Raw genomic sequence first — 24,971 nt, 5'->3', positions numbered from 1 at the left:
AGTAAAAACTAAATACAGTTATTTATAAAGTGGGCAAGTCTGAGATCAGAGGCTAGGTCCTGACCAGAACTCAGCCTGACTTTGGGGGGAAATTAGGGAAAGAAAATACAAAGAGAAGACATTAAACTACACCTGCAGGAAGAATTCTTTCCAATGTGGTATTTCACAGTTCTGAGCCATGTCTTAGAAGTGATGGTTGTGTTGCTCAAAAATGTGCTGTCTATTATAGTGAGTGTCAAGCAGCCAGTTTGCCCTCCTGCTGCTGGCCATAGCAGAGCAGTTTGGAGTCCCTGTCCTTCAAAGTCCCTTGAAAGCTATGCAGATTGACAGGAAGATGCTCCTGAAGGCTACATGATTGAATATCCTTCCCTGTTTCTCCCCCTAACACTCAACATTGCCAAAAAATCCCTTCTAAAATGAGCCAAACTGTGTCCCACGTGTCACTGAAGGAGAGGGAAGCTGTACTTTTTAAAGTGCTTTTGCTCCAACTGGCTTCTGTAAAAGAAACATTGCCCAAAGAAAAACAAAGTAATGGAGGAGGGTCCTATAAGATTGGGTTTTAACCCTTTTTCCAGCATAAGATTCCGCAAGGCGAGGACAGTGTCAGAGACATCGCACAGGTTGACAGCCCTTCCTTCCTGCTGTTACTGAGACAATGCAAATAAATGACTGACTTAATGCAGCACTCCAAACCCACAAACTATGCAATGCAGGCACCAGCAGGGATCATCAGCGCTTCATTCAAAGCCGACTTAACTACTAGGGATATAAACTTTTATTAAAACTCATTCGGACAGTTTTCAAAAAGGTTTTGGTAACATTTTGTTGGCTAGAAGAGAATCCACCACCCTTATTTGTGCCTGACCACTCTCTTGCAGATGGAAGGAGGCCAGCTGAGGAACATGACTGCATCAGAAGCGTTAAGACCTTTTCAATGCAGAGTACGAGATCTCTAAGAAGGGAACCAAGGGGCTGAGAGATTACAAACATGACGTTGCCCAATTCCTACCGCCTCAACAGAAGCGTTTTTATTAGAAGTTGCCACATTATCTCTGCTAACCTCTCTGTAACTATTGACTGCATTAATAAAACCACATGCAAAACCAAAACATGTTTCAAAAACAAGCAAGTGGAGAAGCGATGGGAGAACGCAAGTCGCTGACTCAGTACAGCTCTGCTCTCAAAGTCACAAGAGCAGCACAGGAGCAAAGCCGCCTTGACAGCAGTCCTTCACTGCCGCCCTGTGAATCTCTAATCGGTGAATTCAGCACTGGTCAGCTTGTTAGAAGGAGTCTTTCCTATCTGAAGGAGAAATAAGCTGCCCAGTGGCTAGACAGATTTACAGCAGCAGTCAGACTGTATGCACTTGGCAAAGATGATCATCAAGGAGAAAGACATCCGAGGGACACACACCAACCCAGGAGGAGACATGGCTTGGTACAGGCAGAACAGGACCAAGATGAAGAAGCGAGCCATGGTTAGTCAGAACACCAGGGGAAGGTTTCTCTCAATGCAGGGGGATGCCCACCGGAGCCAGCCCGCCTGCTGCTCACCCATCACAGCCCAACCCAGCGGCTCTGCAATTAGGACCAATTTCCCAGCAAAGCCACATCACACACAGCCTCTCCTGTCTACGAGTGAGACCAGGAAACACTCAGAAGAACCAAGCTTTTGCCACATCAATCTGTCAAGGTGTCACAAGGATACACTCACCGCACAGTCACAAGCCTCCAGGCTGTGACAGAGCCGAGCAGGGCTCTCGGAGGAGCGAGAGTCGTAGGTGAGTAATTATCCCTTCACTAATAACACCAGATTGACTGGATTCCTAACGAGAAATGGTCTGACAGCTCTGGCTTGCCTGCTGATGCAGAGACAGAATGATGGGCTACCTACTTTCCTTTACCTAAGCTCGGGAAGCCAACGCTACCTGATCTCTGGCCAGACATTTCTGGTGAGGATGAAGGAGACATTCCCCAGCTTCCTGGGTTCAGCCACACATTAATAATCCCTCACTCCAGAGCTAACATCCAAACCTGAGAAATCAAAACAGGCAGGACCGAAACCACCACCACCCATCTGGAGCCACCAGCCCAGCCTCTTCCCACGCACTCCCCAAACTGCAGGCTAGCCCAGTCTCCCAAAAGTATTAGCAGCAACAGATGTGGAACAAAACAGCATACTCCCAACACAGAAGATAAAAATTATAATGGAGAAATACTGAGACAGCAGATGGATGATGAGAAATGTCTATTTTCTAACAGAAGTTGCCTTTGTTTTCTTTTTAGTCATCTCCATAGAAGAGTGTGCTAAGAATCACTCCAAGGCTCTAATAAAACACTGCTCTCTATTTTTATATTGACCATCTCCCCAAGAAAACAGGTAGTCCCTGCAGTGTTTTTTCTTCTCCTTTGCCAGAGAAATTAGTTTTCTTTTGGGCATCAAACTTAGGCCTTCCATTTGCAATCTAAACTCACCCCAGGTTGCCTTTATCAGGCTTGAGTTATGGTCTGAGGGTCTCAGCAGCCACCACAAGTTCCCTTTACTTCATCAGGACACATGGAAGTCCTTCCCTCTGTAATTTGCTGTGATTTGCAAGAGATCTGGCTACACAGTAATGCTTTCCCCTCACAAGGAATTGTGTACAAATGGTGATGCTCTGGGCATTCTATCACAGGTCAGCTGCTCACCGCAGTAAGAGAGGGGCAGCTTTGCAGTGCTATGAACTAGATTTCCCTTGGACTGCGTGTGTATTTTGGACCTGCAGCCTGTTACACTCCATGACGGTGACCGGACGCAGCAAGATTTCTCTGGCATATGCTTCAAAATATTCATAAAGAAAGAATTCTCAAAATGAGAGAGATTCTCGTGCCAATCTCCCATTCCCCAGTACCCCGAGGGCTGCTGAGCCTTAGCAGCAGTTTTATGGCAGCACGTTTGAGTAATTCCCTGCCGTTCTCATCCCAGAGCTGCGAGGAGGCCTACGGACACAGTTTCTCCAACACTTCTGTGCTTCTCCCGAAAGTAGGTCAATGCAGTATGTCATCTGCCAGGCTGTTTTTGGGAAGACATGCTCCCTGCTCAGGCATGGCGCACATCAAGCAGGCCAGCCTCGTCCCTGATGTAACCCCTCACCCAGCTGCCAAGTCACAAAAATGAATAAAACCAACTGTTTACGTAAATTAAGAGAAATGCAAACCAAAAAAAGCCATGGAGAGCTGGAAGTGCCGCCTCCCCCCCCCCATCAGCATCCGAGTCCTTTCCCTAGCATATTATAGCAGAAATAAATAGTGACTTAAAAGAGCTTGAGGGCAATGTGGGCTGCGCGGTTCTGCTCACTGCTGCTCCACAGCTCAGCAGCGGGACAGGTTTCACAGCTGAGGAGCATCTCCTCACTCCCCGCCGCCCCAGCCACTGCTCCTGCTTTGAAGGAGAACAAGCGGTTACCCCTGCTCATCCAAATCTCCCTGCTTACGCTAACGTGGGGAAAGTTTGTAGTCAGAGTTAACCTTGCTGAATCCTGGCAGCTGCACGGCTGGAGATAAATAGTTTTGTGGGTGGTGTTTTTGTTCCTGGTTTTGCTTTTAAGAAGTAAATATCCTTCCTCCCAGCTGAACCGGTTTGGAGTTATCCTTTCTAGCATGAAAGTATTCCAAAACAGAGGATAAGCATGTGCATTGGGAGTGCCATGCACTGACCTCCCATCTCTCCACTGCTCTCGTGGAGGTAGCAAAGCTGCTCCCTGCCCCACACGGGCTGCGGGCGAGCTGAGGAGCATCCTCACCCTCCAGCCACGCAGCCTGTACTTCGCTCAGTGGCAGCAATGCAGGAGCCACAGCGGGGGTACAAGCGGCTATTAAAAACAAGTGTGGAGAACAAAGCTACATTTGCAGAGATAGGTGTCCAAGTGGTACAGCTGTCCCCTTATTTCAAGGGGCATGATAACAAAGGATTTGGCCATAGCATCCGAGGAGGCAGCCTCTTTGAGGCTGGGCTAGCAGCCGCACGCGCTTTGCAGCATTTTGGGGCTCCTAGGAGCAGAAGACTGACTTGACTTTTCCAAAGACATAGCGTGATGTGGGCTGGGGGGAAGAGAGCAAACACCCCAGTGCCACCTGCCCTGAGGCTTTCTCTTGTGTCCTCCCCTCGCCTAGGAACAGCTTCTAGGGATGAAAGTTGGGCTGGACTCACAGCTGCTCAGTTCTTCATCTATTTGTGCCTTCATGCAGAGGACCTCCATCCCACCCTTATTCCCTTCATGCCCTGAGCAGCAGCCTTTCACAGGAGAGTGCCTCTGTGCCCCCAGATACCCCTGACCCTCTCCCGTTAGAGATGCATCTGCGGCAGAGGGATGGAGAGAGACCTTCAGGCCATTTTGACCACAGGGTACCACCAAAGCAGCTCGCCTCCATTACAGACTAGCATGTCCACCCCTAATTCCCCATCCCCTGTGAGCAGGGAGAGTTACATAGACTCAATAGACAGCCCTCACACATTTTCATGGGCAGGCCCAGTGGTTTCCAAGACAAGTGTTTAAGTACCACTATTTCAAGAAAAAAAAAGCAAGTTCAGTATTTCCAAGAAGGGCTTGGCTGCTTCTGTCCCTCGCAGAAGGGGTCACAGACGACGAGCACGTGGACTCCAAACTTAAGCACAGTAATGGTGCTACGAGCATCCCTCTGCACTACAGGGATGAGGAGAACTCTGATCTACAAAGAACAGCCCTACAAAGAACAGTGGGGGGATTTTTTTTTTTCCCCCAAGTATAACTATAAATTTTAAAATGACATTTAAGTCTTCACTCCTTTCAGGGGCAGAATTAACACTCATCTTCATAAACTCCTTATCCCAACAAGCAGTACATATAGTACATACATATATATCTCTGCCAGAGCCGAGCAAGATGCAATGCAAAAAAAAAAAATGCAGAAGACATAATCAGAGCAATTTTGATTTTATTCTTGCTCATGAATCAATCTTAATTTCCCATTCATGGCAGCCCCCGTTCCCTGAACGACAGCTGTACACAAAGAGGCATCTGTCCTACCTTCAGCCATCAAATGAGCCGTCTCCCTAATCGGTGATGGTTTAACCAGGGTTAGGAACAGGCAAGATCAGCGGGACAGTCTTCACTGCAGCAATGCTGCATGAATAAAGAGATCAGCAGATCTGATGAGAACGTAGGAAGTGCTCATACCAGTGCCAGATACTCACCGAGTTTAGTCAAACATGCACACAAGCTCTCCTTCCATCTGCTAAGCTTCGGTGAAGACTTTCCTTTTAAAAAGCAAACGCCTTGAATATTAAATTGGGCCTGGGTACCCCCACTGAGAAAGCATGCTTAGATGTCAGCAGTAGCCTGTTGCAAATACTACCATATTTCCAGCATCAGTCTGGAAGAGAGACCACTGAAGATGCACACAAACGCAGCCTCAGAAATAATTACTGGATTGGGAGTGTGTAAGGGAATGCAAGCTTTGGCTTCTGGAATTATCCCTGTGCAAGGAAAGCTTTCATTTTGCATAGCAAAAGCCATCTGCAATGCAGATCCTGGGGGGGGGACACACACAAAACTACACACAAACCAAACAGTGGTTTATGTTACCAGATGGAGCCAGATATCCAACACGCTCTGCACCTTCAAACACTCTGCGGAGCCAGAGCAGATCCGTGTCACCAGGGCAGCAGCCAGCCTGGCTCTCCAGAAATTAATTCACAGCCACCGCGTGCTGTCTAGCAGATTCATACAAGCACTAAGTGGTTCACGAGCACCCAGAGCCGTGATTCTCAGAGATGTCATCTAAGCACTATCAGATCCAGAGGCGTCTGCGAGACGCCGGATCAGCAAGTAAGCAGTGCAGCCGCGGGAGCGGGGAACACTACTGCTCCCCTTGCAGCAAGGCTGCAGAGCACGACCTGCACGTGCGGTGAGCAACGCAGGGATAATTACTCAGATCTGGTTTGGAGAACTGATGCGCAGTTCCCTCTCTTGGCTGTAAGCTTTTAAGATGTAACACTCCCGGCCTTCATCCGGGGGAGGGCTGGATATGTGCTTTTCTTTCAGGAAATTCCCAAATTGGCATCCAGCTATGTTGTGGTTTAACCCCAGCCGGCAACTAAGCACCACGCAGCCGCTCACTCACTCTCCCCACCCAGCAGGATGGGATGGGGGACAGAATCGGAAAAAAAAACCCCAACTCGTGGGTTGAGATAAAGACAGATTAATAGGACAGAAAGGAAGAAAATAATAATAATGACAATCATAAAATGACAATAATAATACTAAAAGAATTAGAATATACAAAACAAGTGATGCACGATGCAATTGCTCACCACTCGCCGACCGATGCCCAGTCAGTTCTGAGCAGCGATCCGCCCCTCCCGGCCAACTGCCCCAGTTTATATACTGGGCATGACATCATATGGTATGGAATATTCCCTTGGCCAGTTTGGGTCAGCTGTCCTGGCTGTGTCCCCTCCCAGCTTCTTGTGCCCCTCCAGCCTTCTTGCTGGCTGGGCATGAGAAGCTGAAAAATCCTTGACTTGGTATAAACACTACTTAGCTACAACTGAAAACATCAGTGTGTTATCAACATTATTTTCCTACTAAATCCAAAACACAGCACTATACCAGCTTCTAGGAGGAAAATTAACTCTATCCCAGCCGAAACCAGGACCAGCTACCAGGAGCACAGAAACCATTTCGGAACACGAAATGCCAACTGCAGAAACTGCAGCCTCTGCTCCAGGGATACACCCACTGAAATCCTCCCAGGGCTGCTCTCGGGAACCGAGTGATGCAGCCCCACAACGACTCTGACCGACTCGAGTTCACGCTGCTGCCAGTTCCAATTAGCAACGGCACGGTGCTTTTTACACAGGCTCTTTGCAGCAGCCTGCCCGCACGCTGCCAAAGCAAGCCAGCCAGCCCAGCCAAAGCCCTGACTGCCGGCCAGCCCTTTATTTGCTGTTCAACACCCTGCCCTGCACCCGCCCCAGCCCTGCCTCGCTCTGCAGTTCTACACTTTTTCCCTTCAGCCTGTCGTTTGGAAACCTATCAAATGCCTTTGGTAAGCTGAACACCCTCCTCCTGCTAAATGCCTCTTATTCAACCCCACGGGGGTATCTCCGCTGAGCTGCGGCTCGTTCGTTCGGCACGGCGGCCAACTCCTGAACCGTCTACCTCCCAAAGCTGGCGCTGCCGGGGTCTCCTGCAGTCTTGCCCCTGGCTCGCTCCTGCCAGCGGCCTGCTGTCCCTGCAAACAGGAACTCTGTTATAGCTTCCAGGTTTGGGTGTTGGCTCTGGAGTTGGATTTTCCATCTTCCTAAATCCAAAGAGCTTTTAGTTGAAGCATTTGAAAAAAGATTTGACTATTTCCATCCTCAGGCCCTCCCCTGAGCTCATGAACACATCTATTTCTCAGTGGATGCACTGTCTGCTCTCAATGCACAGTGGCCCCTTTGTTCAGGGATCAGAAGCCACGGCAGAAGGGATGGACGAGGCCGCGAGCTCCAGGAACGCACCTTCCCCTGCCTGACATCGCGGTTATTTGAACTGACTCCAACAGCAATCCCCCCGCATGCAGGGGGGTACCTGCACAGAGCCCATTCCCAGCGGGTTTTTCTTTGGAAGACAGATGTTACAGATGTTTCAGCTCAGAGCATGTGCGTGAATTACACGACTTGTTCATTACTGCTTTTGAGTTCGAGTAAGAGCACTGGTCTGCTACAAAGAGGAGACATTAAATATGTCCTACTGGATGTAGAGAGGCCTCTAGAAAAAACAGGTATCTGAAGCTTAAAAGGGTTTTAAATATGCTGACAAAGAAAGGAATCTGCTTGTGAGCACAACCCTTGTTGTTTGTTTGCATCCAGCTGTGGCTGATACTACCCGGATTTTGTGTTTGCCAACTAACTCCCCTCCAGCAGTTTCTGCATCCAACACGCAGCAGACTAGAGTTGCTTTTTGGTCCAGGCACCTTGGCTTCAAATTATAGACACCGTCTCACTACCCCCTGTCCCACGGTCAGCTCCTTGCCATACAAATAGACAGAGACCTTACTCCTGGTCTGAGTTTTCTAAGTGGCTTGCATACAATCCCTCATACCTGTTTCTCACAGAGAAGATCCCCCATGAGCTGCAGACTCTAAGCATGATGAATGCAGCAGTCACGCTGGCTCCCTCCCCATTTCTTTTCCCCTGCAGACTAGAAAGATGTCCCGTTGGATCTCACTGATGGTAGCCAGGTGCACCAGGTTTTCCTCTGGCTGTGGATTCCCCAGGCTTTACACACCTTATCTGGCTTCTTTAAGCATGCTCTATAACATACTCTCCTCCTTCAAACCAGTATCATTACTGCCTCCACTACATTATCAGCTTCTCAAGTTTTACAATACAAGGCCGTAAAATTCCACTTTTCAGAGTTATTTATCATCCCTGACTCGCCGCCAATGTTTGTTCCACAGTTTCGCCCTCTGCTTTGCCATTTACATATTGCAGGATTGGCCAGTCGTCCAGGCACCATTCACACAAACTTTAAAAGCAGGCAAACCGCACGCTTCGTGGAGCAGGGGGAGGACAAGGGTGTCCCAGCAGCCACACCACCCCCTGAGCTGGAAGGGCTGGGACACAGCAGGTTGCGAGGAGCTGAATCTGTCCCAGCAGCATCTCCGAGCCTGCCTCCCCGTGCCCAGGCAGTCCCTCGCGGTCCCCGTGCCAGCCTGCTCCTGAGGAACAGCTCGGAGCTGGGCCTGAGAACTGAGCCCAACCGCCGAGCGCCACGGGCTCACCCCCTCCCGCAGAGGGGAGACCCCAGGGGCCCTTCAGACTCCACCACCCAAAGCACTCTAATGACAATCATATATACATGCAGCAGGCACAGATACATACACAAAGACCACATTTTCCTATTAAGTCTTCTCATTGGGAAGGGTAGAAGATAAGGCAGCCACAACTACCTAAAGACTCCCATGAAAGTCTCAAATCCAGCTTCCATAGCATGCAAGTCACTTTGCTCTTTCCCCCCACCCCGGTCAACATTACCTGGCCAGACAAAGATTACAGCAGCAGAGAGATCAGAATTGTTTCATGGTAAGAGAGGTGGCATCGGGGCTTTCAGCGCTGCCTGAGTGGTTAAACGGTGCTTTGCTCCGCACTGAAGGCGGAGGCAAGTTCAAGGAGTCCTAGATCAGCATGTTCCTCAGCCAGTGGGAACATACCTCAAAGAGCTGGCACAGGAATAGGACCGAGGAGTTTAGTATTCTCCCTGGACATAAAGGCCAACTGAACACGAAAGCAGTTGTAAGAAAAGCAGCTGACTATGCAAGTTTTGCTAGTTTTGTAACTGCACCTTCAGTTTGCTAAGCTAGACTGTAAGAGCTCAAGTAAAATCACAGCTTTAGGAGAATAGGAGAATTCCTACGGAGAGTCTCCAAGAGAGGGGGAAGAGGGAAAGAAAAGTGGAGCATCTTTAGAAATAAACCCTTACCTACATTAAAACAGACACTGCAAGGTACAAGCTTACATCAGGTCTCACTTCAGTGACTGACCGAAGAACGACAGAGTACCAGGAAATGCAACAGAACTATCTCTGGCTAAAAATAGGCCCAGCTAATTAACAAAACCTTGTGAAAAGGGACACCCAGCAAGCATCACCTCTTCTTTCTTTACAAAGGGATGATCAATATTGACTGACTCAACAGCAGCAGCAAATCCTCAAGATCACTTCAACGTGAGCAACTGCTCAGCTGGTGAGACTCAAAGAAACTCTCTCGGTACCCTCTCCTGGGTTTCTTTTATAACTGTTTAATGCCGTGCAATGTTAGAGAGCTCTGCCTTTCTTAACCACTGTAATAAATACATATCAATCTCTTTCAAGTTTAATAAATAGAGATCCTAAAAGCTTTGTCTGGATCTGCTTTTTCCATTCAATTAATATAACACAATACCAGAGCAATGAATTATTGAAGAGAAATACAAGCCAGAGCTTTCACAAACACACTCTACTCCAATAGCAATTTATTACAAATTAATAGCATGCTGCATTTCCTCCTGCATCATGAGAACCGGGAATCAGCTGCACTGTCAAGCTACACCAGCCACGAAAACTTTGGAGCTGCCATAAAACCCTACATTCCCGAGCACAAATAAGCTGGGGGTGGGAGGTGGGAGCAGGAGGAGGGGTGGACAACCAACAGAAAAACTGAAGTCACTTCTATTTTGAGGGTTTTCTACTCCTGAAACAACACGGTTTGTATAGGAATAATCGGTCTTTTCACATCTTTGCTTGTATCGGCGCTCAAAAGCATGCTCAGTGCATAGGGCTGACAACATGGTGCATGTTCATTGCTGCATGAAAGCAATGCTGAAGTTTAAGATAAGCATTGCTGTGAACAGAATTGATTAATGTGCAAGTATGTTAATCCATATTTGCACATTTAAAATTACATCTGCTCAGCAGGAGGCTTCCAATATTTTTCACACCCTGCCCTTAACAACACGCTTGCCCCAAAATGAGATGAATCCCAAATTGAAACAACAATATCTTTTCTTCAGCAAAGAAGTTCAAATGCCAACCAGCCAGAAAGATACTTCACATTTCACCAAGCTATTGCTCTGGAAGCACTCGCAACAAGCCCATCGAGAGCAACATGGGGATTGTCACAGGCCTGTTTTGGGGGCCTGTTTAAAGATTACCTACCAGTCAGTGAGTTCAAAGCTCTTGTTTAATGTGCTTCTCGCTAGAAATTCTCTGAGCATGTTGATCCTCCAAATAGTTGGAGTGAAGGCAAACGCATTAGCACCCAGTGTTCGGAAGATATTGCACTCTGCAGCAGACAGATGGACATCTCCAGCAGCTTGTCAGCCAAGAGTCACTCCTCTATCAGAGCAGCAAACCTCCACAAAACCATAGGTGAGAGCACACACCAAACCAGAAGGGATTTTCCCTCAACGGCTTTTCTGTTTCCAACATACATTTAGGAAGGAACTTTCCTGATAAACAGGAAAATATGCAACCACCACCACAATTGCTGGACCACCTTTTTCAACTCTATTATTAAAGGTACCCAACCTCTCCCCCTTCCTCTCCGCCCAACACAGAGTACTGACTTTCAGAAAACCAAACCCAGTTTGTTTTCACCAAGCAACTTCTCAGCTCGGTTAACCCCTGTGGTGTTAAATTTGGCATCTCCCTGTCCTCCCTCGCAGCACAGCAGCAAACTCACCTCCATTTTTGATAGCTCTGATCCCCCGATGGAAATCTTCGAAGCTGATGACTCCAAGTCCGCTCGGATCGAGGTACTTTGTTAGGTCCTTTACCTGCAACCACAAAAGCAGTGTTACCCATAGAGCCCTTTGGGGAGACGGTAGCTTCTATCAGAGAAGCACCTTGTAACAAATTTTAGCTCCTTACAAGAAAAAGATTTGAGCTAATGGCAGCGAATTTCTTAAACTGACACCGAACTGTGGCCGTTCGCCTTGAAGGGAACAAAAGTAATCAGTACAGAAGGGTTAATTAGTACTTGGCTGGTGCTGAAACTATTGCTTAGTCTTGAAACATAGGTTAGGGCAGTATTTCTTGCAATGTGGTCCTTCTCCACCAGGGATTTGTTTATTTTTATGTTTTTTAAAGAGGTCCTATCTTAATTGGGAAAACTCAGTAATAGGCTGCCTAGTAGGAGGGCCCAATTAAGAGGATTCAGTGATAATGAACTGTTCCACGTTATGAATGTAGGCCATATAATGGAAACATTTTCACAATTAGACAACGCCCAAGGGGAAAGGAATCACATCAGCTAGCGAGGATTAGGATGCGGGTGCCGGAGCAGGCACACATGCGGAGCAAGGGACATTTGTGAGACCTGGCAAGGATCTGGGCTCTTCAAACAGAAGAAGCTAAAGTTTGAGGGCAAAACTGCAGTCATTCCTCATGGCCCAAAGTAAGTCTTCAGAAAGGTGCATTTGGTTCCTTCCTTCCAGGCTGCCACAAGCCTTCCCTTCAGAAAACCCTTTACACCACTGATGCTTCTCAAGCTGAGACAACGAGACATTCCTTCTGCTTTAAAAAAAAATGCAGACCCTCATTTTAAGAGATACTGAGGCACCTTTGTGTATTTTAGAGCCGCATCCTTCAGCTCAGAAACAAGCCTGTGAGGAAGCAGAGTGTAAGACGTGAAAGAAGGAATTGCACAATTAGCTCCGTACTCAAAGGCTGCCTGCACTGCTGCCCTCGCCCTGCCAAACACATCGACCTCTCCTCCTCCTCCGGAGCTGACGCACAGGAGGAAGTCTTCAGTCGGTCTGCAGTGCTGGATTTGTTCAGCTCTCATGAACACAACCAGTTGCCTTTTGACTCACCCGGGTGATCTCTCGGTTTTGGTTTGTTCTTGTGGAAAGAGACGGTGAATCACCAAATCTCTCCTTCCAGGGAAGGAAACCTCACATCTAAGAGGAGACTTAACATCTAAGGATAAGGAGGACAACCGAGCCCAGCCTGACTCATTATGCATCAGCAGGGGGGGTTGGTTTGCTTTCTTTTTGTTTTGTTTTTCTTAAACCCAGGTATGTGTTTATACAGGAAAAATCACATCTGCAACATGCTCAGAGCTGCTCACCCGCGTGTCCATGTGGTTTCAAACACGATGGGGCGAGGCAGGAGACGTCTCTGCTTCAGACATCCCACCTCCCCGCAGCAGTGGTGAGCACACTGCCAGCACGGAGGAAACCACAGGGCTGAGACCATTAAAACCCTTAGCTGTGCCCCTGCAGGGTTGCCACGAGAGAAACGTTCAAGCCCCAGCATGATCCAGGCCTGCCTGCCGGCTTACACCGTCATGAACAGGGAGAAGACAACACAAGCATCTTTTCCAGTTTTCTGGGGAACTTTTATGGTAGACAGATAACAAAACTGCTGAACTCACAAAGCACACATTGACTTGGATGAGTCAGGCTTCTTCCATGTTAAACAAAGGTATTTTAGACTAATAAAAACAACTCTTAGGAATGTGTCGGTTCCAGTTAATGCATCTGGCAGCTTCTTTGAGTTCAAAAGCTGTAGCTTAATTTGTTATCTGTGTATATAGATAACAGAAATGCAAGTGACATTTAATCAGACTTGAGAAGCCTCTAAGTGATTACCATGACACACTCTAAAGTATAGTTTCTGTAAAGATCCAGCCACGATGACACATGGGACATGCAAGGCAGGGCTGCTCACAGCACTGCGGCAGTGCAGGCAGCTTCTCAGGGCCAAGGAAGGTTTCAAGCCCTGTGCCAATACCCCAGCAAGGGACCTCTCCCACACCGGCGCTTGTGCAAGAGACAGAGCAGCCGGACAAGTACTTTGTTCATGCAAAAGAGCCACCTATGTATTTAAATTAAGCTGTGGGCAGGGGGAAATGAGAAATGTTTCTTAAGACATCACAACCCTGATATTATGGATGCAAACAAACAAAAGCCACACAACTGATGAAGCTCAAGCCCATGGTAGTGTGTCTGTGCTGATCCAAACCTGCCTGTATTTGCTGTCCAGGCTTAAAAAGAACTCTGACCATTAAATAACCAATCAAGACAACATTGCCAGACTGAGAGTGAGTGGTCGCTGACACTCAGAAGAGCTCACAACACACAGAAAACAAGAACATCAGCAGTGCCTGCCTGGTCCCCCAGCCCCTGCCAAGAAGCTGTCCAGGGAGAGCAGAGGTTGTGTCCTGCAGGCCAGCACCCAGCATCTCCCAGCACCCACAGCAACAGAGCTGGGGATGCTTTGGGGGGGACATCCCTGCCCAGGCCCTTTACTGCCCATGAGCATCTGAACCTGCCTCCATTGCCTCTGGGCCTGCACGCTCCAGAAGCTTACTACCTGCTCTGTACAGGAGTGCCATCTTTTAACTCTTCTGCACCTATTTTCTGCTATTTCATCAACTGCCTCCCAGTTCTACCACCGAAAGATGTGACGAGGCGCAAGTGTGAATCCCCTGGACCATACTCTCCTCCCCGAGGGGTCCCAGCCTGCCCACCCTCCCCTTGCAAGGCAGCTGCTCCAGCCCCTTGGCCCTTTTAATCATGTTTCCTGTTCCCTCTCCAGCCCCTCCATCCTTTCTGAAGATAAAGGCAAGAACTGCACACACTATTCAAGACAGGGTACATCAAGATCTTGAACGATGCCAAACGGAGGTCCTCAGCATTACTCCGATACCCCCCTCCCGAGGGCCACCGTCTTGTTCACACCCGAGCTGTCACGGCACTGAGCCACCCGCATCGGGAACGGCCAACAACAGCTCCAGCATCTCGCTCCTGGGTTGTAACTGCCAGTTTTCTCCATTTCTTCATTTTGACATCTAGGCTAAAACCCCTACCTTATTAGGACAGCTGGGAAAAACCCCAAGCATTATGGCTCAAACTGTTTTAGATTAGCAAATCTTAGCAGTTCTGAAGTCACAGCTTTGTTGTTTTTAGCTGAAGACTAATCTGCAAGAGTGGAGTAGTTAACACCACACTCCTGTTAGGACAAAAGCAAAAGTTAACACTCTACCAAACTGCAATGTTAAGCTAAAAACAGGCAGATATAAGCCACAGGGAGGTTCCTGCTTTTGGCCAGCAAGAAAAATTCAAAATAAAGGTTTTGCTTAATGTGTGTGTTTGTAGCTGGTTACAAACTCTTCTTGAAGAAAGAGCAGCTAGAAATACAGAGCATTAAAGAGTCAAAAGAGGATGATGTGGTTTAAATAGCTGATTTAAAGCCTGGTGGAAAGTGAGAGGTTTAAACTACCTGAAGTCAATGTCCCTTAAGCTGAACACAGACACAAGCCTGCAGAAGCAGAACCGGTGGCAAGAACTGCCAAAGGGGCTCCGCTCACCCCTGCGCCGGGGACGAGGCACAGCCCAGGCAAAGGCAGAACGAGCTCCTGGCACGAGTCCGTAAGGGATTTCTCCTGGTCAGGGACACTGAGGGAAGCGGATTGGGGAGGAGGAGGGTGGTCATTCAGCATCTCAACAACAGAACGAGAACTACTCATTGCACCAACCACACTACCACGTCTTCCTCTGTATGAAAGAGCTCTGCACACTGGCAGGGCGTTTGCCTTCCAAAACCAACAAGATTTGCTGCCAACCAACACCCATCTCCAACAACCCCCTCCGAGCACGTATGCCACCACCACGCCGTACTGCTGTACCGGCTGTTAACAGCTTCCCCACCACGGGGAGCACAAAAAGAGCTTCCTTGCTTTGACACAGTAAAATCAGTTCAGTAAGTGATTTCGAGCCTCAGCTAAGCCAATGGTGACAACTCCAAACTCAAATTAACACAAAGGCTTGGCAGCCACACAACGAAAGTTTTCCAGGGAGGTGAGGGATTCCCCAGCTGTGAGTGGCCCTGTTAAGCAGGCTGGAGGAAAAGGAAAAGGAAGCTGCAGGCCTTTTCTCTTTATCCTCATGGATGCTCCATGTCTCCACCACATAGCAGATGGATTCAGCAGAACAAAATACCCACTGCGTTTGTTTTAAGCGTTGGTCTCCGAAGGAAGCAAGGGCTGCGCTGGCCAGCAGACACCCTCCTTGTAACCCCTGAGTCTGCCAGAAGTTTTCCTTCGTATTCTGGCAGAGACCGGGGCTGAATCAGCTTCCAAAAAGAAATTCTTTTGAGGGGTGAAATGAGGGTGGGAGATTTCTAATGGCCACAGCAGTCAGGCACCTCACCAGGAAGAGCCGGTGGAGCTCAGCTCCTACAGACGTATGGTATCTCACACGGATGATGCTTCCAGCCTAGCCACAACCAGGGCCACGTCTTGCCCTCCACACCACGTAAGCTAGTTATTTGATGATACCATAGCGAGAGCAGTAAGTCAGCATTTCAGTACTGCTTTACTCTACACAGACTCTGGAAGCAAATCCAAAGGAGACAAAGAGGAAGAATCAATACTGACATATTCCTGATAAATATCCCCAAATACTCAAGGCAGGCCAGAAAGCAGGCTGCAGCTCCCACCAAGAACTTGTGCACCTGCAGCTTCCTCCTTTCCTTGGAAAGGATTCGATGTCTGGTCTCAGTCTTCTGAGTAATAGGACAAGCACCGAGGTAAGTCATGGGAAACTGAGTGAGGGTGAAGATCTAGTCTGCTTAACAGACGACTTCTACTCTCAGGCCCCCAAAGGGACAAACCACACGGATTATGTGCAAAAAGAACCTAGAGAGATGTCAGAGACCTAGAGAACCCAGAGAGCTGTTAGAAAGACACCAAGAGACCTGTCCAGATAAGGAACAACATGCCGTAGTCTTACCAAGAGTCTGGTTGAACTGGGCATCTGGCTTGGCATGTTTTAGCCACTTGAGCAATCAACAGGGACAGACCAGTCCATCCAGGAAAAAGTCCACAAAACCAGTAAGCCCAGTCCAGATTCTGACTGGGTGACACAGTATGCTTATTGCTGGCTGGGCTTTGATTTTTAGCCCAAAACATCAGGTGAACTGTTAACACAACCACCAGAGAAAGACCTTCACCGGGGAACTTGTTGCCATACTTTGACCTGATGGCAGCAGCCAGCGCTGGCTGGGGACTGTTGCAAAAAGCAGCAGCTACCTGTGAGCAGTTCAAAACATATTTGCATTTCACTTACTAAAAACTATTTCCACAGAAAGGCAAAGGTTTAGCCTAAAAAGTGAGCACTGAGGCACTCAAACCAGAGCTTTGAAAGCAACTGCTCAGCGCAAGGGCGGGTTGGGTACCCCCACCTCAGGCAGGCATTCCAACGACGAGGTTGTGGTGGGCAGAGAAAATACGTGGTTTCACATGTACATCCTGGCCGGCTCCGGTTCCTGGCCCCTCTGCCGCTGACTGCTGGGCTCAGCAAGCCAGGCTGTGCACACAAGCCCCCTCAACATGAACATGCAGTTGTCAGCAGGCTGCAAGGCAGGGACCGGGGCAGGGAAAGACCATCCCACTGCACGGCTCAAAAGGAGCAGAGCTCTGCTACGGAGGGATGAAACGAGAACGGAGACACCTTGGGCTCCTGACACCTACACAGCCCCCTCCTACAAACCCACACCAGTTCCATGCACTTCTTACCACCACCTCTTCCCAAACTATTTACCAATAGGAAATTTTTCTCTCCTGAGTGGAATATTCCAGGAGACTAACAGGTTTAAGGACCTTCCCCTTGTCTGTTCCCCTCCAGAAGAAATGGGAGCCTTCGTGGTCAAATTTAAACACAGAGCGAGGCAGGACCAGGCAAAGAAGCAGGGTCCACACTAGACAAGCTGCAGCTTCAGCATCAGCTTCCAAAGGGCCAGGTTCCACCCGGTGCCTTAAAGGAAAGTCGACGGAAGGAAAGCAGCCACTCCTTCAGTGAGCAAGGACCCTGGGTACGCACAAGGGGAAGTGAGTAACTGCAGCTTTTCACCATCACTGTTGACAGGCCAGAAAGGTTTCCAAAACGTTTGTGTAGCTGTTTAATCAGCTTTGCATGATCAAGCACAGTGAATGCAGACATCGTTCCCCACGCATCTGGACATTCGGCTTGAACACGGACTGTGAAGCAGTACAAACAGAAAATAAAACTTCGCTTTGAATCCAATGCTGAGCTTTTTCTATCAGCCTCCACTTTTCATTTTCTCCAGCTGGACTGCACTCCCCTTTGCTGCCCAGATGCTCTGCTGCTTGGATTTCTGCCCAGCTTGGTGCAAGGCTCCACGCTATGTTAAGCATGTCCAAAGCCAGCCTTTATCTTCTGTTTGGCCTTAAAAAAAGGCTGCTCAAACCACCTCTCCCCATCCAAAGTCTTTGGATTGTAGCAGAGTCTGATTTACAAGGACCTGTTTGCAGACAGCCTGCCATGTCCAGCAGTACTGGGCTCACCTACTTCATACTGCCAGTAAGAAGGGTCTCAAGAAGGGCCAACACATGGGACAGCAGGAGCAGAGCCCTGTCAGCCACCAGCCACTGCATGTGCCAGCATACCTCCTCTGCCAGTTTACAACCTGGGGAGTTTCAAGCAAAACAGAAGATCAAAAATGTCCTAAAATCCAGTGGGTCTTGGAGCTTTAAATATAGGAAACTCATTTACATTGAATAACCAGGTCCAGGCCAATTCTGGGTGTACAGGAGTCCACAAAGCCTGCTTGACTGAGACAGGACACGGAGATCCAGGCACCTCTCACGTAACTCCGACTACCCTCTTCTGTCTGCAAGAAGCCTAAATCTGCTCTGAACATCTTTTGTCTTTGGGGGCAAAACAGTATTGTAAGTCACACAATCCCTGAACTCAAGCAGAGCGAAAGCCAAGTGCCACATTGGCATAAATGCCAAATAGAGGAGATTTTTAGCTAGCGATACTCTAAAGTGCAGGAGAGGGCTCACGCCAGATGCTCTCCTCTATGTTTAGCCAGCTCTTTGGCCTGAAGTGGTACACAGGAATTTAACAGAGCAAGCACATGCAATGTAAAAATCTCTCATGGTTATGCAAAGGTGGATGCAGCATCTCTACCCTCCGCATTTAACAGAAGGGTATAAGCCAACGTACTCATTTGTTTGTAAAAACCCACTTTGTCTCTCAGGGCTAAACCCATCCTTTCAAGAAAAAAATAATACTATTTTAAAATGCTAAATACAGAAGTCAGAGTAGTTGTATTTTTTAATCTTTGGGAAATGTGCAAACATGCTGCAACTGCTGAACCTCCTGCAGCCAAATACCGGAGCAGCTGTGCAACTTGCCAAAGACATAGCTGTCCCTATACAGCCGTTCTCTTTAGATCCCACAGTCACTAAATCAATGGGGTGCAATGTGATCAGCTGAAACGAACTGATCCCTGTTAATGCAGCATTTGTCTGGGCTAAGACCACATCTATCCCCCCCCCCCCCCCCATGCTGGGTGCTGAGAAAGCATTAACATGCCGACAATGTGAGCATAACTTAATGTTGCTTCATGCAACGTATTTCCCACACTGCTGCTGTGATCTGAACCACGGTCGCAAGGATCCCAAAGCCAGGAACACCCTTTCCAGCACTTCACTTCTGCGGCTTCATCAATATAAACAAGGAGGCTGAGTGGAATGCTGAAAACTCGGGATTACACTGGCTCCAGCAATGTTTATAGGAACCGACTCCGTAAGTTGTTAAAGGATCTGGCACTACAAAAAGTAGGCAGAACCTCAGAGCAGGTTTTTATTCTGCTGCAATTACACCTAATTAACTAACCTTTAAAATACCCTCAAGGGGGCAGACCTCATTACAGGGAGAAGCAATGGTCAATTGTGAGTAAGCAGTGCAAGAGCTGCATTATTTATTTTGCAAGTGGCGGCACTTATCCAGGGCTGCTGCGAGCGTGTTGCGCTCTGAGCCTTTTCACAAGCTCCAGGAGGAGATCAGCAGGCAGATTGTGTCTGGTCAAGTCTCTGTTTAAAGGTCCACCATAAGCAACACTCAGTGAAGACACTTTCTGCAACGTCCCTCCCACATCAGGTCACCGGTCCTTGCTGTCATTTCAGTCCCAGAGACTCCAAGGACTGCAGGGCCCTCTGCGATCAGTCTAGTACTTGAAACCAAGAATCAAGACATCTTTCTGAGAAGGAGACAAAGATAAAGACTGAGCCTGGTTTATTCTCATCTCTTCCTGCTACAGAAGAAATAATCAAACCTACTATTTAAGAGAAAAGGGGAATAAGCCTCCTGTGGTTCTCCATCAGCCTGCAAGTATTTAAAGAACTGGAACAGGAGAGGGATCACCCACAAACCACGGGAGAGAAGCCCCAGCAGCTCAACCGTTTCCTTGAAACAAAGTGAGCAAGTTCCCCAAAGGGCACAAGCTCCCCTCCTTTCCTACCTGCCCAGGAAGATGATATCCTCAGCATTTAACACACCCACTTGCCTAACAAATCCTCCTTCCTCCTATTTATCCAAGACAAAAGCTGCTCGGCACACCATTGACTTTTGATGCATGTCACCTACTTTGGGCAGTTTCTACACCAATCTTGCACCCAGTCGACTTTGGCCTTGAACCACGAGGCACGATGCCGCTCGCCAGCCTCTCCCAGGGTCTGCGGGCTCTTTCTGCAGGCGCAGGAAATACCAGAGGAGAGAGATGGGAAAACATGACGAACAGGAGAGAACTCCCTCCCCAGCAAACTATTACTTTCCCTTTCTGGAAGGGGGAAGGAAGAAGTCTCCAAGTCAACCACGAGCCAAAAACAAGCCCAAAGCTGATGCAGAGGAGCAAGTCTCCTGCATTTCCTTCCCAAAGCCACTGACTGCTACACACATCGGGAGCATGCAAAGGAAAAGACTTTCCTTCCAATGCTCAAAATTCAACAGGAAGAAGAAAGAGAAGCCAGAATATGTTTTAAAGAGCTGGCAGCCAAAAAAGCCTGACGACCCAGACCTTCCTGCCCACTCTCACAAGAAACCAGAACAAATCAGTGCATCCAGCCAGACCCTCGGCGCGTAGCATGGAGCCGAACTGCAGGATGTCTTCGCCCGCCCAGATTACCCATATTCAGCAGTTTTGGGTTTTTTACCTGCTGGTAGAAATTCCTCTGGTCTGTACTACGTAACAGGCGTGAGTACAGGACCTTTTTGGACTAACCCTACCAGCTCCAAGGCTTATCCGCAAGCAGCCTTAATACCTCTACGCTCACCATGGCTTCAGGAGCCTTATTTTGTCATATTTTTAAGTGTGTTCTCAAACGTCAAGTATGACTATTTCCAAAATGTCCATCAGTTGTTGTCACTGAAGCGTAAAAACATATTTAAAGAAACAACTTCAAGGATGGTTTGAAAACATTAACAGGAACATAAGTTACACTGAAATGGTTTTATCCATATTTAATTGCGTTTGTCTCAACTGTTCCAGATTTCCTGTCACTACCTAAGTGCTCAAAGGCTTCAGCAGCGATGCTCTACTATAAACACATTCATTTGTTTAATGAAACTTGAAAAGTGTTCTTCCTCCACCCTCCAAAACATCGAAGGCTTTGTTTTTAGCTTTTGTTCCTCTAATGACACAGGAAACCTGTTCTCACCCTTCCAAACACACAGGTCAGAGACTGGATCAAAAAAAAAAAAGTTTAGTGCTAGGTTACTTCTTACATAAAACACATGCATTAATGTAGGCTGGAGCCACCCCTGGGGGAAGAGCGAAGAGCCACAACCGAAGTCACCCCGGGCTCGAGGCGGGACGGCTGCATCCTGCCGGAGCGCAGAACTGGGGCAGAAAGCCTAGGCAGGATTTCAGAGCTGATCTGAACAGACAAAAAGCAACTCAATAAAACATGCCAGGAGGTCACATACTGAGGACCAGGCATTTTAAGACACTGAACATTTTGCAGCGCCTGGTGTAGTTCCATGTGAAGTCCCCTGCAACAAACCCAGGTATTTCTGTGATGGGGGCTGTTTGGTTACAGAACAGACTGTCCGGGCTTATAAATCCAGGACTGCAACTTTTGCTCCTGTTTCCTCCCAATCAGGTTAGAAAGCAGCTCAAAAAAATCCCATGGCATATCCCAGAATAAATCCTCTCACTAGCTCAGGACTCGCTTTTACTAACTCCCTCTCCAAAATACAATTTACATGCTATAATCTCTAAAAAGAGATCATCATAACCAGAAACAGGAGAAACCTATTACTGCCAATGCACAAACAAGCAAACCACGAAAGCAGGAGTCAGAGTTGCATCTCTCAATTTGCAAACCCTGGGAATCTGGTGAGCACAAGAAGCGTCTCAGGCTGCAGACGTGAAGCCCAGGTTAGTGCAAGGCACGAGCCTGTCCCCAACCAGGCAGCTAAATATTGAGAGCGAGCTCAGCATGAGGGAACTAATTCGCCTTCCCCAGCCAGACTGAGCCTGCCACACTGTCAAAACTAAGTTTATCGTAATACAAACAAGCGTGATTCAGAGACCAGCAAAGCAGAAAGACTCATTTCTTTTTTAGAACTGCTTCAAATTATTTCCCTCCTTTTGGCAACCCTTCACGCAGCCTTCAGAAAGGGCTGTTTGTGCAAAGGCAAGTATACAAAGCAGACATGCTGGGGGGGGGAGCCCAGAACTGTTTCTGGGCTCAGAGGTAGATTCTCAGAAGAAGGGAGAAGAGGCTAAGATGCCAATGCATAGCTTGGGAAGCCCAGGAATTCAGGGTGGGATTGTAAGCACCGGGCGTACAAGTCTCACCACAACAAAAAAACCTGCCATGACAATGTTAATGCTTCTCCAGCAGCCACCACATACCCAGGTATCTCACCATGCCCAGCACCCATCAGCTCCTGCAAACAGAGGAGCAACAAGAGGTCTGGATTTTGCTCCCCACACTCCACCACGGCTTTGCACGTCTCTGCCAGGCTGGCAGCCAAGTCACCTGCCCTTCACAGGGAACCTGCCTCTGCACTCTCAGCTTTCAGTCCTACCTCTCCCACCAGCATCCCTCCTTCATCTGCTACACCTCTGCCATGCCACCCGTGCTGCCAGCCGCCCCCATGATCCCACCAAGGGATGGATGCTCCACGGAGCCTGAAGAGGTGCAGCACAAAGTCCAACAGCGAGTTCCCTGTTGCACACCAAGGTCTCCAGCACCCTCCTGTTGCACACCAAGGTCTCCAGCATCTCCCTTGGACCTTTCAGGGCAAGTAGCCTCCCACAAGCCTTGCTTCTGCTCTTTGCATCCTTCCGCTGTGCTCCTGCCAGCACAGTAGTCCCAGAGCTCCAAGTAGCCAGGAGAGGATGAGCTAGTCACTGCATTCATTTAGCAGGCATAGGAAAAGAATTCCAGAAGGATATCCAAATTTTAGTTTTTACCCCCCCCAGCTGCAATCTCCACATGCACACACAGTGAGCAGGGTGAAGAACTGCCACTCCCCTGGAAAAAATAAGGAATGTGGCCATGCAAAAGGGAGGCAACACATGCCTTTTAATCGTTCCACAGCCAAAGGCGGTGGTGAAAGCCACAAAGTCCTGATCAGCTTTTAAAGCCAAAGTGGAACTGAACATTATTTTCCCATTAGAAGAGTTTCACTTTCAACACAGCTACACTTTCTGCAAGCAAGAGAAGGGCCCCTCAAGCAGCCCCCCGTTTCATATCGCGTTTGCTCGGGACCGCAGAACCGCGGAGCAGCCGCGTGGATCCCAGTCCAGCACCATGCCCTGCGCCCCACCGCAGCAAATGCTCCCCATTTGTTTCCTGCCCTTGACAGCTCTTTTTCTCTAAAAACTGTTGGTTTGGGCTCCTTTTACCTCCTGCACATTTTCCTTGAGCCCAGTTTCCTATTGGACTCTGGCAAATGGATTTTCCACAGGGCTGTCAGCAGTCGGCTCCGCTGAGTCTTGCCAGATTACACAGCTCCCAGCACCAGGTCCTCTCCCTTCAGTTTTACTCCTCCTCAGGGAAGAGAGTAAGCAGGAACAGCCCGGCAGTCTGCAAGCTGAAAACCCCTTCCAGAAGCAGCAGTCACTCAAACTCAATGTAACACTACTGGTATTTCACCAAGGGATGTTGTAGCAGAAGGAACAGTAGCTCTTTTTTCTGAAGAACTACAATGCATTATTAAAAAAAAAAAACAAACACAACAAACAACAAACCAGGAGACTACCAGGCTGCTCACAACGTAACCTAACAGAGGGGCATTCAGCATACAAACAAAGCCTGGCCACCAGCTGTAACCAACCCTTGTGACACAGACAGCAGTGCTGCTCTTCCCATACAGCACCACAGGACATCCCCAGAGCTGTCACTGTCCCATGCCAGGACCCCGGTGGCCTCTGCAGTGCTGAGTCCAGAGCCAGGACCCATGCAGGCAACACCAGAACTGGTGTCATTTAAGCAAGCACTCAAGTTTGCATCAAATACCACTGCCACCCGATTGCTTGCTTCAGCTTAATTAGTCGCCTCAAATAAGATAACACTCAGCGACCAAATTCAGCAGTTTGGTATCACTGGTATTTCTTTCAAATAAAAGGGGTTTTTGCTGTTACAATATAAGGAGCTGGCCGGGGAGAAGCAGTGCTCAGAGCATACCTGGCAGCCTGGACCCCTTCTCCCCAGCAGCCTCCACGCATCTCTCTGCTTTAAGAGCAGGTTTCTCCCTAGAGAAGGGGAAAGACCCTGACCAAAACCAGGGCTAAAGCAGGCATCGACCCCAGGACATTCACAGCTGCAAGGAAGCCTCACACCAGCAGCGGTGGATCCCCATCCCAGACCTGCAGCTGGGAGGCAAGGGGCCGGCAGCGCTCCTGCTGCATGGCTGCTTGCCGGGGCTCCCGCTTCCTCACCTCCATTGAGAAAAACCCCAGCCCAGCCCCAAAACCACAACAGCAGCGTACCGCGGAAGTACCTACCACCGCTTATGCGGCATTGATTTTCTTTTAGTTCTGCTTAAACTCACTTTCAGCCTGCTCTTCCCCTGCGGAGCAAATGCCATCCACTTGAGCTTAGCAGTAGCAGCAGTTTGGGAGGAAGCTGTCCCCAAGGTTGCCCTTGGTCATGTTTCCTCCTCTTCCCCTACAACCCACAACGCCATTAATAACTTACTCTCTGACCTGTACCAACTCCAGCAGAGACTCTACAGAGAAGGGAAACCTCATCACGAATCAAAGTTTAGGAAGAAGAGACAATTTCTGTCCAACTCTGAGCAATACCGAAAGCCCAAGCTGCCATTTCCAATGCCCCATTACATCTTTGGGGCTATTCCTCGGGCTTGGACGTTTTGGGTTCCCAAAACAAGGTTCATGCCAGGCACCACTGATATGAACTGTGACCCCCCACTACATGTACGGAGGATGAGCTCCCTTTAGGCCTGTAGGTATTCCTATCTTCCTGCTGTCAAACAGAAACACGCAAAGATATTAAGAAACAGTGATTTTTATGCCTTATGAAATCCACGATGTCTCTCTCCCACTGTGTTTGGATAAAGCCCTGTCTGCACTGGGAAGCCTCAGACTTGGACCTACGGCTCAGCAGCACCCGTGGCAAGCATCAGCCTTCAGCAGCATCCCA

The 24,971-nt window shown here is 48.5% G+C and overlaps 1 protein-coding gene across 3 annotated transcripts in view; it reads right to left on the bottom strand.

Moving 5' to 3' along the window:
• RAB11FIP3 (RAB11 family interacting protein 3) overlaps positions 1-24,971 on the bottom strand; it is an 82,165-nt gene that overhangs the window by 48,433 nt on the left and 8,761 nt on the right. Inside the window, exon 2 of one of the 3 annotated variants that reach the window (XM_050906084.1) lies at positions 11,223-11,316. The gene's annotated coding sequence lies outside the window, so the exon portion shown is untranslated. Of the gene's footprint in view, positions 1-9,039; positions 9,064-11,222; positions 11,317-24,971 lie in introns of those variants that run through there. The other 2 variants (XM_050906081.1, XM_050906082.1) reach the window with 2 other exon arrangements.

This window comes from Gymnogyps californianus, chromosome 15 (assembly GCF_018139145.2).
Source record: "Gymnogyps californianus isolate 813 chromosome 15, ASM1813914v2, whole genome shotgun sequence".
Taxonomy (NCBI): Eukaryota; Metazoa; Chordata; class Aves; order Accipitriformes; family Cathartidae; genus Gymnogyps; species Gymnogyps californianus.
The sequence above is the reverse complement of the archived record's forward strand: the minus strand, read 5'-3'. Positions and strand labels throughout refer to the sequence as shown.